The sequence below is a fragment of the Polypterus senegalus genome, chromosome 15 (genome assembly GCF_016835505.1).
Source record: "Polypterus senegalus isolate Bchr_013 chromosome 15, ASM1683550v1, whole genome shotgun sequence".
NCBI lineage: Eukaryota > Metazoa > Chordata > Cladistia > Polypteriformes > Polypteridae > Polypterus > Polypterus senegalus.
In genome coordinates, this window is record NC_053168.1 from 90,430,137 (window position 1) to 90,444,725 (window position 14,589).

Below are 14,589 nucleotides of genomic sequence, written 5' to 3' on the forward strand. Positions count from 1 at the left end.
TTTATGTTGTTGGATTTAAGCGCATTGTTTGATACCATTGACCATTCTATTTTATTACAGAGGCTGGAATATTACATCGAGTTCAAAGGCATTGTGCTTGCCTGGTTTAGTTGTTATTTATCAAATCGTTACCAGTACATACCAAAACAAGCTGACAGTATTCCATCACTGTACTCAGAAATTAGATATGGTGTTCCACAGGGCTCAGTGCTGATTCCTTTACCATTTCACTTTACATGCTTCCACAGTATTCATTTTCTATCATATACAGATGATGCTCAATTATACCTTTCTTTTAGACCCAATGACATTTCTCAGATGCTGTTCTCAGTTAGGGCAGCACAGCCCCACGTGCTAGTACAGCTGCCTTGCAGTAAGGAGACCTGGGTTCGCTTTCCCGGGTCCTCCCTGCATGGAGTTTGCTTGTTCTCCTTGTGTCTGCGTGGATTTCCTTTGGATGCTCCGGTTTCCTCCCACAGTCCAAAGGTTAGAAGAATTGGCAATCCTAAATTGTCCCTAGTGTCTGCTTTGGGTGTGGGTGTGTGTGTGTGTGTGTGCCCTGCGGTGGGCTGGCACCCTGCCCGGGTTTGTTCCTGCCTTGCGCCCTGTGCTGGCTGGGATTGGCTCCAGCAGACCCCCGTGACCCTGTGTTAGGATATAGCGGGTTGGAAAATTAATGACTGTTCTCAGTTAATTGTGTCAGTCAGTTAAAGGGAGTAGATGGATGAGAACTGCTTATCTCTGATTACAGAAAAAACAGAAATGTTAGTTATTGAAGGAAATGATACACACCGCAACAACATTCTGTCACTCTTCACTTCAGTTGGAATCACCATTAGTTGTACTAATTCTACATGCAATTTAGGTGCTATCTTTGAGACTTTATATGTCATTTAAAGCATACATTACAAAACTATCCAAAGAATGTTTTTCCATCTTAAAAGTATTGGAAGATTAAGACATTTTCTAAATATTCAAGATACTGAGAAATTAATTCATGCATTTATTTCTAGTAGAATCGACTACTGCAATGCATTATTCACTTGCTGTTCTAATTGTTCTTTATGCAGCCTTCAGTTAAATCAAAATGCTGCTGCAAGAATTATTACGCAAACCAGAAAACACAAACGCACAACTCCAGGGGCCTCATGTATAACGCCGTGCGTAGAACTCGCACTATAACATGGCGTAAGCACAAAAGCCGAAATGTGCTTACGCACAGAAAAATCCAGGGGCCTCATGTATAAACGGTGCGTACGCACAGAAATGTTGCGTAAGAACTTTTCCACGTTCAAATCGCGATGTATAAAACCTACACTTGGCGTAAAGCCACACACTTTTCCACGGTACCTCATACCTTGTCGTACGCAAGTTCTCCGCTCGGTTTTGCAAACTGGCGGCACCCAGCGTCAAAGCAGTGCTACTGTTCTTGTGTGATTACTCATTATTTTCATGACGCGGCTTTATAAATACACAGAAACTAACCGCATATTGTTTATTAGTGTAATGCATCTGATTGTAATTAACTCGTAACAATATAATGGTCCAGGGAACAGCCATAGTATTCCAAATACCATAACTGCTTTAGCGTTGTTACTCTCACTTCTATTTCTTCTTCTTCCTTCAGCTCCTCCCATTAGGAGTTGCCACAGCGGATCATCTTTTTCCATATTTCTCTCACTGCACGACTTGGAGTATTTATATCACTGTATCTGAGTGTGAATCACAGCAGCAGCTGTTTGGAAAGAGAATTATCGGTATACAGCTTTAAGGACACGCTACCTCAGCCACTGCAAAATGTTTTAAAGCCTTTCCTGTACGGACCTCGCGGTTCAGAAACAGTTTAATCCCAAGAACTTTAAATGCACTCAATCAATTGCTCCTTGTAGAACGGTTTGTACTTATAAGTACAATCACCCCACTGTAAACTTGCACTACAGTTATAATATCTCACAACCTGGGCCACTTTATAAAGCGTATTTACATATGATGACGATATCATTTTTAAGGTGAAATGCAGCAAAATATGTTTGTTAAATTATACACATAAAACTTTAACTTCATTTAAATAATCTATATTCTTCACTGGGAGTGTCGTGAAGGATAGAATAATTAAACATGTACTACGAAGATATTTCAATGTTCTTTAAACGTTTTGAAGAATCGGCGCTAAGCTTACAGATGGCTTAACTTCTATTACAGAGCTGATTGTGTGGCGATCGGTTACTTGGGGAAAGAAAAGCAAGGACTCTTGGGCGCCACGCCAATATATATTGAATATAAAACAGAAAGAGAAAATAACAACACAGCTAAAAACGCAGCGACAAATTTCGACAAAAGATAAATGCTTGTCATGAGCACGAGGCTCATGAAACACATGTTTAATAATGTGCTTTAACTCCTATCATCATGAAAATGACATCACGTATACATCTCAGTATTTTAGTTATTCAGAGAGCTGTAATATCACAAATGTAATGGACTCTGTGTCCAGTTGGAGGAAGAGAGCCAGTTTAAGAAGCAAGTAGTGATTCACACACATAGATCACATACGAGTAGAAGATCAAATACAAAACAAAGCATTTAACGTGCTACTTTAATTACGATGTAATTTTGAGAAACTGGTTAATTAAACGATTTTAAGATGAAGTTTATAATGTTCTACTAAATGACAAAATAAACTACGTGATTAAAGTGGAAAATTCGAGATTAAAGTTGACATTTCTGCTTTTTCCCCACCATGTGCCTTTTTCTCTGTACCCTAATAAGCTTTCATATGACACTCAGACAGTGGGCTTACAACTCTTCTTTTCACGGCAACTTTGATATGTGACTTCATTTTTATTTCCGGCACTGTGCGATTTTGTGAATGTGAGCTTTCAAGTTTCTCCAACACGCTATGTCACTCGATCAACTTCATTTTGTTGATTATACCACGGTTTATTTGAACAAATAGTATGTTTTTCCTTTGCCTCCACTTGGTATTCGCTGAAATTCTTATATTTTCCCCGTGCTTTTCCCATTGTCTTTTCACAGAAGGCTGCGCTTAAAGGGGATTTATATTGATTTGCATATTCAAATAGGCGTAATTATGGGAGGATTTGGGGCGTTACAAAATGCGCGTGCACGAGCGTTAGTTTTTACGCTGATCGGGATTTATGTAACGAAAGAACGGGGAAGTTGGAGTACGCACAGATTCCTCCATCTGGATTTTTCTGTGCGTAAGCACATTTCGGCTTTTGTGCTTACGCCATGTTATAGTGCGAGTTCTACGCACGGCGTTATACATGAGGCCCCAGATGCAGGAATCTGTGCGTACTCCAACTTCCACGAGCGGAGAACTTGCGTACGAAAAGCCATGAGGTACCGTGGAAAAGTGCGTGGCTTTACGCCAAGTGTAGGTTTTATACATCGCGATTTGAACGTGGAAAAGTTCTTACGCAACATTTCTGTGCGTACGCACCGTTTATACATGAGGCCCCTGGATTTTTCTGTGCGTAAGCACATTTCAGCTTTTGTGCTTACGCCATGTTATAGTGCGAGTTCTACGCACGGCGTTATACATGAGGCCCCTGGAGTTGTGCGTTTGTGTTTTCTGGTTTGCGTAATAATTCTTGCAGCAGCATTTCTGTGCGTACGCACCGTTTATACATGAGGCCCCAGGTCTTACGTCCTTATACTGGCTCCCAATTAAGCTTAGGGCTGATTTCAAAATCCTCCTTTTAACTTATAAAGCCTTAAACAGCCAAGGCAGTTGTGAGTGGGAGGTTGAGCTTTTGGTTACTGGGCCCTGAAGCTGTGGCTTCAGCTGTGCCTTCTAATATAAGAGATGTCCCTTCAATCTCACCTTTTAAATCCAGGCAGAAGATTTACTACTTTAGTCTAGCATACACTGACTGTTGTTACAGCCTAGCTGTGCATGCTACATTCCTGTTTTTTAGTCATAAATGTCACAATATGTTTAAACTATTAGTAACCCTCCTGTATTCTGTTTGCATCCTTGGTATCTGGATGTGGCACTTGGTGCCACTGCTGTATTGCCAGGTTGCTCACCTGCATATGGAAAAGTGATCTTGGATAAAGGAATTTTGGAATTATAGGATGAAAAGTTTCTCTCATCAGATTGGACTGCCAGCACAAATTCCAATATAGCAAACCCAGGAGGAAGTAGGTGGCCAGTTGGTCAAGGTCTCCAGGACTGCAACTTTGTTTTTGGCTTTCTCTTTTACAGTTTTAATCTCCTCCTTTGTTGAATAGCCATAGTTCATCAACTAAATAATAGATATATATTGTTGGTTTCCATTTTTGTTTATTCACTTTCTATGAAGTGGTGGCTCTGAGGCTAAGGATTTGTGCTGGTATCCAGAAGGTTGTGGGTTCAAATCCTCGTCACTGCCAAAAGACATCCTACTCTGCTGGGTCCTTGAGCAAGACCTTTAATCTTTAATTGCTCCAGGGGCGCTGTACAATGGCTCACCCTGCGCTCTGACTCCAAGGGGTATGTGAAAACTAACAAATTCCTAATGCAAGAATTTGTATAAGTTGAAATAAAGAAAAAAAAAAAAAACCTTGTTTTCTGTGTGTCTTATCAAATCTGTATTTTAAGGTTTATGTATTTACAGTATATGTATATCAGTTCAGAACTTTTTACAGCACTCTGCACCTGTACACAATGAAGAATACAAAAATGTACATAAATAAGTTGTACTGTAAGTTGTAATGGCACCTTGAGATGATGTGTTTTGGAAAAAGTGTCCCATTATTTGCAAAATTTCAATACTTAAGTCATAACACTTGAGGGACACGATGTAACACTGGTGAAAAGAGTTTATGTGGATTTCTCTGACTTTCTATAAACTGAAGGGAAACACAAACCTTGTTTGCAAAACATGAGTATCTTTTCATTACTCTCACAGGCAGCTTATCTTGCTTGTATGGTTACCACTACAAAGCAACAGATGCCAAACCAAAATATAATAATAATAATAATAATAATACATTTTATTTAACTCTACCCCTAACCCTAATTTCTAACAGTCAAGGTCACCTTACAATGAAATTAAACTATTAAGAACAAAGAGGATGATACAACTAAATAGCAATAAGGTATAGAGGTAGTAGCAACCATGAAAAATAACAGGCAGTAACAGTGTTAAATTCATAATTTGTATGCCATATGAAGAGATAAGTTTTAAGGGCAGTTTTAAAATGTGTTATTGAGTGTAGTTGATGGATATGAGGGGGAAGAGAATTCCAGAGTTGAGGAGCACTATGAGAGACTGTTCGAGCTCCCACAGCACAGAGTTTGATGTGTGGTACAGAAACTGGAGCTGCAGATGAGGATCTGAGTTAGCGAGGGGGAGTGTAAGTCTGTAGGAGATCAGTAAGATAGGGAGGAGCAAGGTTGTGGAGAGCTTTAAATGTTAAGAGCAGTATTTTGTATTGTATTCAGTAGTAAATAGGGAGTTAGTGACTTTGGGAGAGAATTGGTGTAATATGTTTAGTGGATTTAGAACAGGTTATTATCCTAGCAGCAGAATTTTTAATAAGTTGTAAGCAATGGCTAAGTTTTTGTGGGATCCCAGATAGAATAGCATTACAGTACTCTATATGTGAGGTGACTCGCGCATTGACCAATATTTCAGTACAGTACTATGTTGCGTAAGAACAGGACGAAGTCTCAAAATGTTTTGGAGATGGAAGAAGGCAGTCCGAGAAACATTACTTATATGGGAAGAAAAGGAGAGGGTACCATCTAGAATGACAACCAGGCTCTTAACCTGGAAAGAGATGTTTGTGTTAATGTTGTTAATTAAAATGGAAGAATGGTTAACCTTAGCGAGTGTAGATTTAGAACCAAGGAGGAGCACCTCAGTTTTATTGCTATTTAATTGGAGAAAATTGTGAGTTATCCATGTCTTTATGAGACTTTATGTAGGAGACGAGAGACAGAGAGAGAGAAAGAAACAGAGTGCTGTGGTGTGGGAAACAATTACCTAAGTAAGATTTTTCAGGGAAAATAAAAAGCCTTGTAAATAGTGAAATTGTGTCCAAGCCTTTGTTGTGCTGGGAGTTAGGGAACTGTATTGCCCCTTGGTGACCACACAGACATCAGCAACATCAGGAAAACCTAGAAGAAAATCTCTTGCATATATATATATATAGGCAGGCAGTGTGGTGTAGTGGTTAAGGCTTTGGACTTCAAACCCCAAGATTGTGCATTCAAATCCCACTACTGACACCATGTGACCATAAGCAAATCACTTGACCTGCCAGTTGGAAAACCAAAAGAATAAATGTAATCAGTTGTATTATAAATGTTGTAAGTCACCTTGGATAAAGGTGTCAGCCAAATAAGTAAATATAAATGTAACATACAGTATACAGGTATTTAATGAGTTATAGTGTGCCTAGTGAGGTAACACTTCCGACAAGCATCACTCACCCATAACTAAATCATATTGTAAGTTAAAAAGGAAAAATACTAAACATCAAGATAAAAACAATTAATTCCTATAACAGCATACAAGAAAGCTTGTTTTCCAGCAATCAATTAGAATGAGCAGTTTGTAACTGCTGGTGTAATACAAATAAATACAGACACTGGAAGATAGCAGCATATTTAATTATGCAGGGAATTTATTCTGTTAATTAATTTCTTGAATGTGATGTAAGAATTAACTTGATGTACAACAGTTAGCTGTAAGGTTCAGGCAAGGATTTTTTTTACTTATGCGTTTTACTGTGTAAAAGGTTCACGGATAGTGGAATAAATGCAAAAACATAGTTGCTAGGAATTTGTGTTAGTGTTACAGCCATGCATGTAAAATGTGCTAGGACTGCGTCTATAGCTTTTCACCAGCCCTCTTTTTTTGTGCTTTTCGCTTTTCCCCACTCCCTTTTCCTTTTATTTGTTAATGATCTTTAGATCTGAACTTTCCGGAGCAGTGCCTCAAGAAATCTCACCTGAGAGGTCACAAGTCTTTGCTTTGGCAATAGTTAGCATAGTTGCTGTGCTTTTGGACCCTTTTTCTGGTTTCAGTCTCATGGATAAATTAAGTTTGGAATGTTGTGCTTTTGCCTTCTGAGACATCATGTATTTTATAGAAATGTACTCATTTTTATAGTCGACATTTCCCTGGAAGGTCCCTTCTCTTTGAGACCATTTAATAATGGTTTGTGCCCATCTATTTGGGACATTTTGTATTAAGATTTTTCTGGTTCAGATCTTTGCAGTTGTTCTTTGGATTATGAATCTGTATTTTAGCATTTATCAAATAATTATTTGTTTATTTATTTGTTAGTCTTAGCATTCTGTTTAAAATTTATCTGCTGTATTGTTAATTTATATAATTAGTATTGAGTTAGTAATCTTCATTAATAATATTATTTTCTCTGTTAAAGTTGCTATTAAAGGATTTAGTTTTGTTTGATATAATTTATTGTTTGAAATGTACAGCACAAGAAGACGCACTTAAACACAAATATAAAGGTACCTGTTGTTTTAGTTCATACTATATAATGACTAAAAAGGTCACATGAAAGACTTGGCACTTTGTTAGTTACCAATCCTTCCTCAGTAATCTTATCAGCCTCAGACAGAGATTATCTTGCACAATGAGTGAAAAGAGCTGCACTCTCTCTCCCCATTTATATAATTGCTAGTTTATCTGTAATACACATTACCTTACTGAAGGCAATTAAGTTTTTAATATGTTCTTTACCTTTTGAATCAGCAATATGTATTCATCACTGTTTACCCTGCAGCCATAAAACAAGCAAGTTTAACAAGAACAAGAACATCTGTAATAGTAGTCAGATGCAGACGTAGGGCTTGAATCATTGCTGTACAGAAAAAAAAACCACAGAAAAACTAGTTTGTAATATTAAAGATTGATAGCTGCCTAGATTTTAATAACCAATACACAAGAACAGCTAGTAGTGTCAGAATATGCAATAAGGGTATGCACAAAACTGAAGAAACCAAATCTGATATTATGAGTGATATACAGTGAGCAATCAGGCTGCACTCTTGATTTATAGAGCTGATTCAATGACAGAGAAAACACACTTTCAGACAGATACTGGTTTAGTAAACGTAGGAGTGGCTGTAGTTTTGCACAAGTCTCATATCTCACACTCCTTAGCTAGCTTATCTGTCTTGTGGTTAGTTTATGGAGCTTGGGGTAATTTCGATCTTCAGCTTGATAGTGCTAATGGAGATGCCTTTGAATTCTTTCATTTCCAAGAGCTCACAACTGGAGTCAAATCATTGTGTGTAAACCTGGAAAGAAGAGAAAGATTGACTTATAGAGAAAGAACAAAAACTGTGAGTTGTCCAGTCCTAAAACTCAATAATTCTTTGCTTTAAACTTTAACATCATTAACAATAAACAAGGACCCAATAGGATCTGAAATTGTCTATGGTATCTAATGCCTGCTTATCTTTACAGCCGTTCTGTTATCCCCATGTCTGTACATGTTTTCCATGTGTACTCCAATTTTCTCTGGCAACCAAGTAACACGTTATTTTAGGTGGAAAATCTAAATTGGCTCAGTAACAGTGATTGTGAACAAATATGTCAGTGCGCCATGGAATAGATTAATTCTTTGAACTCAATGTACTCAGGACTGCTTCTACTCATCTATTTCAATGTAATGGAAAAAAACAGGTTGAGAAAATATATGGATGAAATTAATATATACATTCTTTTTTCTAAAGTGATAAGGGACCCCAGGGATGTGGTTTCCACTACCATATGTCAGAAAGTCCTCTCCTATCACTGCTATCATCATTATTGAATGCCGCTACCCAATCATGGATTGTAATCTCTGCAACAAGACAAAAATCATTGAAAAATGCCATGTGTTCACTCACCTATAGTCCTTCACTACATTTGATGAAGAAGATCATCAACAAATATGAAAAAGAGTTGGAATTTCAATTATTTCTATTTTGGACTGTGAAAAGCAAATGTAGTAAGGGGGTTATTGCTGCAGGACTCCATATTACAGGATACTTCACCAACAGTGTTCATTAATGCTTTAAAGATAATTAAAAACCATTCCAGATTGATTTAAAATTGCTACGAATAAGCAAAAAGTAGCCCCTGCAAACACCCCCCTCATAGGTCATGATTTCAGATAGGTAAAATCATATATAAAACCAAAGGGAATGGCATTATAATGTTTATCACACAATCTGCAGTAATTAGCACACAGCATGCACTACTTCCATGTGCAGAAAAGAGAGGATGACACACAGTGGAAGAAGCAAGCAATGGAAGAATACAACAGTGATGGAATGCACCACAATGATGGACAGATCCAATAATGTTAAAAAATGCAACAATAGTCATTTTTATTTGCTTGATGATGGCACCATTCAAAATTGTGCCTTTGGTAAGCAAGAAATTGAACATGACTGCATTTGAGATTTCATTTAGTGCTTCTGACACTGGTGCGTGTTTTGAATCATGCACAGTCACAGTGGTTTGACAGCATATCCATACTCAGATGATGTCGTAGCATTCTGACAGCTTTACTGCTATATCAGACACTCAATCTTTTGTGCAAAGCATCATTTGGTACAAGCCATGGCAGAACATAATTGTTGATGAAAAAACGAGGAAAATATCCAGCCTAAAACTACAGTTAGGCTAAGGGCATTAGATGATTGGTGGTGAGCTGGGGTAAATGTCAAACACTACCTACGATGGGCTATTCCTTCCTCAAGAAAAGTAGCACCAAGAATTAGTGATAGAATGTATTACTTTTGGTTTCCTTTTGTTGTCACAAACGTGCCTTACACAACACAAAAGGCATGTTTTCTTAAATAGAAACCCTTGGCATGTAGGATATTTTCCACAAAGTTGCACAGGCCTTAAGAACTCAAGGACTGACTCCATCTGATTCTGCAGCTTTTGCTGTGTGTGGCTTCCTCAGTTGTCTCCTTACTTGGTCTTCAGTTATTGACAGTCCACCCAGATAGTCAAAGATGGACTTGTCACTGGCCATTCCGATTGATATAGTAAGAGCTGATGATGTAGTAGGGATGTTGTGTGAAGAATGGTCATTGGAAGAAGCTTGCAGTAGGAGGGAAAACATTAAAAAATGAGTTAAAGAGTTAGCTTTGTCCATATCCTCTTCTAGCAATAGACATTTCCTTTCCTGACTTTTCTTACAATGGGACCTGGTCTCACATTAGAAGAGAGAAGTAGAGCAATTATGATTTGATTCTAGAGTTTATCTGATTTTCCATTTTAATTCACAAGCCTTTGAAGTACTGTAGCCAAGCAGTACAAAGAAACTGCATTCTATAATAGATCCTGCACAATTTAATGACAGAGGCGTAGCAATCCAAAGAGAAGATAGGTAAGGGATGGGGACTTTTTAAAAAAGGAAATGGAGTATATTTTAGTTTTTTAATTAATGCATGCTCATTTTTTACTTTAACATTAGCATACTTTAAAATAGTTACAGATAATAGTAAATATATATAGTTCCATCTAAAATTAGAGTATTATAATATTAGAACAATATAGGCGATAATAGGCCATTCAGCCCAACAAAGCTTATTAGTCATATCCATTTAATTCTTCCAAAATTACATCACATCATGTTTACCCATATTGAAGTCATCTTGTCTGTGTATTTGTTCAGCATACATAAAAATATTGTGGACTGCTAAAATCTATGACTTTTATTCAACATATTCAACATTCAACATTTATGTTATGTAAGAACTGTACTCATGCTTGGTGTTCCTCTTCTTCTCTTGATTTCAAGCAATGATTTTTTTTTTTTGTTGTTTGCAGTAATAATTGTAGCCCTCCTAGTTTATTATAGCCTAGGGCTTGAGGAGAGTCTTGCTTGGTTCACAAATCATTAAAGATATACCATGAACTGTTCGGCTACTTTTGAAAGAATGGGTTCAGCGCTCAAAATGGTTTGACCTACTGACTCAATTGAAACATGTCATATGGGGACAAGCAGAAAAACATAAAGGGGTGTTATTGGGAAGAACATCCTTCTTGATTTGGAACCAGGTGGCAGATTTTAATAAGATTTCAGTACTAGCCATTGATTGCTAATAAACACCATGCCTGCACATACAATTGTTCACAAATATGTTTGTTTCTAAAGTACATAGGATGAAGGTCAATAATCTGATTTGGAATTTCGGAATGCTACAGCCTGCTCCAAGAAGCTCGAAAGATGGTTGATGCCTTTCACGGCAGCTGTCGTAGAACCTGTTGGTGGACACCAGTTAAAACTGTAGACCTGGGTACCTTGCTTATAATGGTGCCAAGAACGGCTTTAGACCTGCCTGAACTGGCAGGCTAAAAATGGGCATTTCTGAAAGTGGTAGAAATGAAGGCTTAAGTGATTGAAAATTCCTTGCAGCTATATTAACATTGTGGTAAGCAACACAGGAGCTCCGTAGGGGACTGTATTTTCTCCGGTCCTGTTCAGCCTATATATATCAAACTTCCAATATAACTCGGAGTCCTGCCACATGCTGAAGTTCACTGATGAAACTGCTATTGTAGGCTGCATCAGGAGTGGGCATGAGGAGGAGTACTGTATAGGAACCTAATCAAGGACTTTTTTAAATGGTGCAACTCAAACCACCTAAAACTGAACACCAGCAAACCCAAGGAGCTCGTGGTGGATTTTACGAGGACCAGGCCCCTCATGGACCCCGTGATCATCAGAGGTGACTGTGTGCACAGGGTGCAGACCTATAAATACCTGGGAGTGCAGCTGGATGATAAATTGGACTGGACTGTCAATACTTATGCTCTGTGTAAGAGAGGACAGAGCCGACTATACTACCTTAGAAGGCTGGCGTCCTTCAACATCTGCAATAAGATGCTGCAGATGTTCTATCAGATGGTTGTGGCAAGCGCCCTCTTCTACGCGGTGGTGTACTGGGGAGGCAGCATAAAGAAGAGGGACGCCTCATGCCTGGACAAACTGGTGAGGAAGGCAGGCTCTATTGTACAGAGCTGGACAGTTTGACATCCGTGGCAGAGCGACGGACGCTGAGCAGGCTCCTGTCAATCATGGAGAATCCACTACATATATATTACTCAAGAAGTAAAAAGTAGTCCACCAAAAACCTACTCAAGTAAGAGTAAAAAAGTACTTGGTAAAAAGACTACTCAAGTACTGAGTAACTGTTTGATCATAAAAAATTATTTATTTTTTAGAAATGTTGTAATAAGACAGACAATAATATAAAATAATGTGCAAATTCTGCTATTTCCAAATAATAAAATAAAAAATGAGTAAAAATAAATAACATGTTTACAAAATAAAGATGCACAAATAACACAAAATTCCAAATCTCAAGCTTTTGAAGCCAATACATACAGTAGGTAACATGTATGTTTGAACAGTGCAAACTACTTATGACAAGATATACTGTACACCAGGGGTTCCCAATACGTCGATCGCAATCGACCGGTAGATCGGAAAGGTAGTGCAGGTAGATCACGTTGCATTCAATAATTTTTTTTGTAAATGTTAGTCTATCATATATCCTCCCTATGGTATTTGCCACTTGATTGACATACAGGGCGGCCAGTCTGAGATCTCTTTCCTTCTAACACACTGGTCATCCCGCACGCACGATCAAATGCGCAAGCTACTGCAAAACTCCGGCTATCTAAATGATCTGGTTAGCCTTCCAATTTATATCAACTAAAGAAGGGATTTAAAAAAAAAATTGTTGGTTATGGGCTGGATGTGGAATTGGAAGAGGATTTTTTTCTCTCACAGTGTCACAATCGAAGTGCGTTTGTCTGATCTGTCAATCTATCATTGCTATTCCAAATAAGGAAAATGTGGAAAGGCACTTTTGAACTGTTCATAAAAACTACAAAACTGACTTCCTTCCAAAAAGCGATCTGAGAAAGAGAAAGGAGAGGGAACTAAAATCGCAGTTAATCGGACAGCCGTCATTTTTCACTCGGCCGAATTCAAAAGCAAAAGCAGACACACCGAAGCATCGTTCCAGGTGAGTCACTCGATCATTAAGCATAAGAAGTCCTTCCAAGATGGAGAGATGATAAAAGAGGCCTCTGTTGAAGCAGATGGCTAGGGAGAAATTCCTGCTGAGATTTCAAGACCCCTGGCCGGAGAAAAATGAGTTTCTCGTTGTCATTAAACATGCAGAATACAAGCAACTTAATAACAATCAATGGCCGCTAGACTTGGAATTTTTTTTCTGATCTGACCAACATGTTGAATGAGCTTAATTTACAGCTGCACGGGAAAGAAAAAACCATAGTCAATATGATTCGCTTAGTTAATTCTTTCAAACGAAAAATACAACATCTGTACTCAAAGCTGCAGCGCCTTGATTTGGGGAACATCCAAAACCTTGTGTCAGAGCTGGAGACGCAATGGAAGGCGTGTGCGCAACTTGACAGCATACGCTACACAGAGCAGATTGAAAATTGTTAGTCAGACTTTGACAGACGGTTTCAAGACTCTGCTTTACTTTAGCCAATCTCAACATTTAAGTGCTATCCATTTAGGGAAGATGTTGAGGGTGATTCACCCGCATCAAAAATTGCAACACTGTTTTACCTAAAACTCCTCTACAGTGGAGGATGAGATTTTGACACTACAGGATGACATTCAGCTGAAATATGGGGCTCATGGACAGTTTTGGAACTTACAGAGGAAAAGTACCCAAACATGTGGAAATGTGGTACCTCCTTGACTGCATTATTCGGCTCTACTTATTTATGTGAGTCAGCCTTTTTCCACATGAAGATTATTAAATCAAAATAACGTAATGACCATAATTGTATTGAACTGTTATTGTGCCATAAGGGTTATTCAGTTATGCAAGGTACGACAACATATATTTTATGTATAAAGTATACTCAGTATATATATATATATATATATATATATATATATATATATATATATATATATATATATATATATATATATATATTTTAATGTAGGTAGATCATTTCAACCTGGTCATTTTAAAAGTAGCTCACAAACCGAAAACAGTGTTGTCACCCCTGCTGTACACTGACAGTATAATACTGCATATTCACTTGCCCTCCAAATAGCACAGTTGATAGAAAATAACATTAGAACAAGGCAGCTTGTGCACGTACAAGAAGTCTCACTTTACCTTGACTGTCTGTGTCTGTGCATGTTTGGTTAAAACGTGCTTGTTCTTCTCTCTGTGAAGTGATAATTAAGCTTCAGCAGAAGTTAGCTCTTATTTTTCATGTACAGTATTCTTTCTTTCTCTGTCCGCTGTCTGTGAGGAATTTGTGCCGCTAGGACGCGACAGTTTATGTGTGGTCATTGGACAGCATGGCTACATCTGATTTGTGAAACGGAGCTAAGTGATTATTGTTGCTACGTCTGATTGGTCAAACGGAGTCTTGTGATTATTGTTGCTACGTCTGATTGGTGAAACAGTCATGCAGTAGATCCACTGGCGGATTCTCTCTGGCAAAAATATAGCGTACTATACCTAATGGATAAAAAAAGTAACGATTTGAGTGTTGCCCAATGTAGCAGAGTAAGAGTATTGTTTCTTCTTCA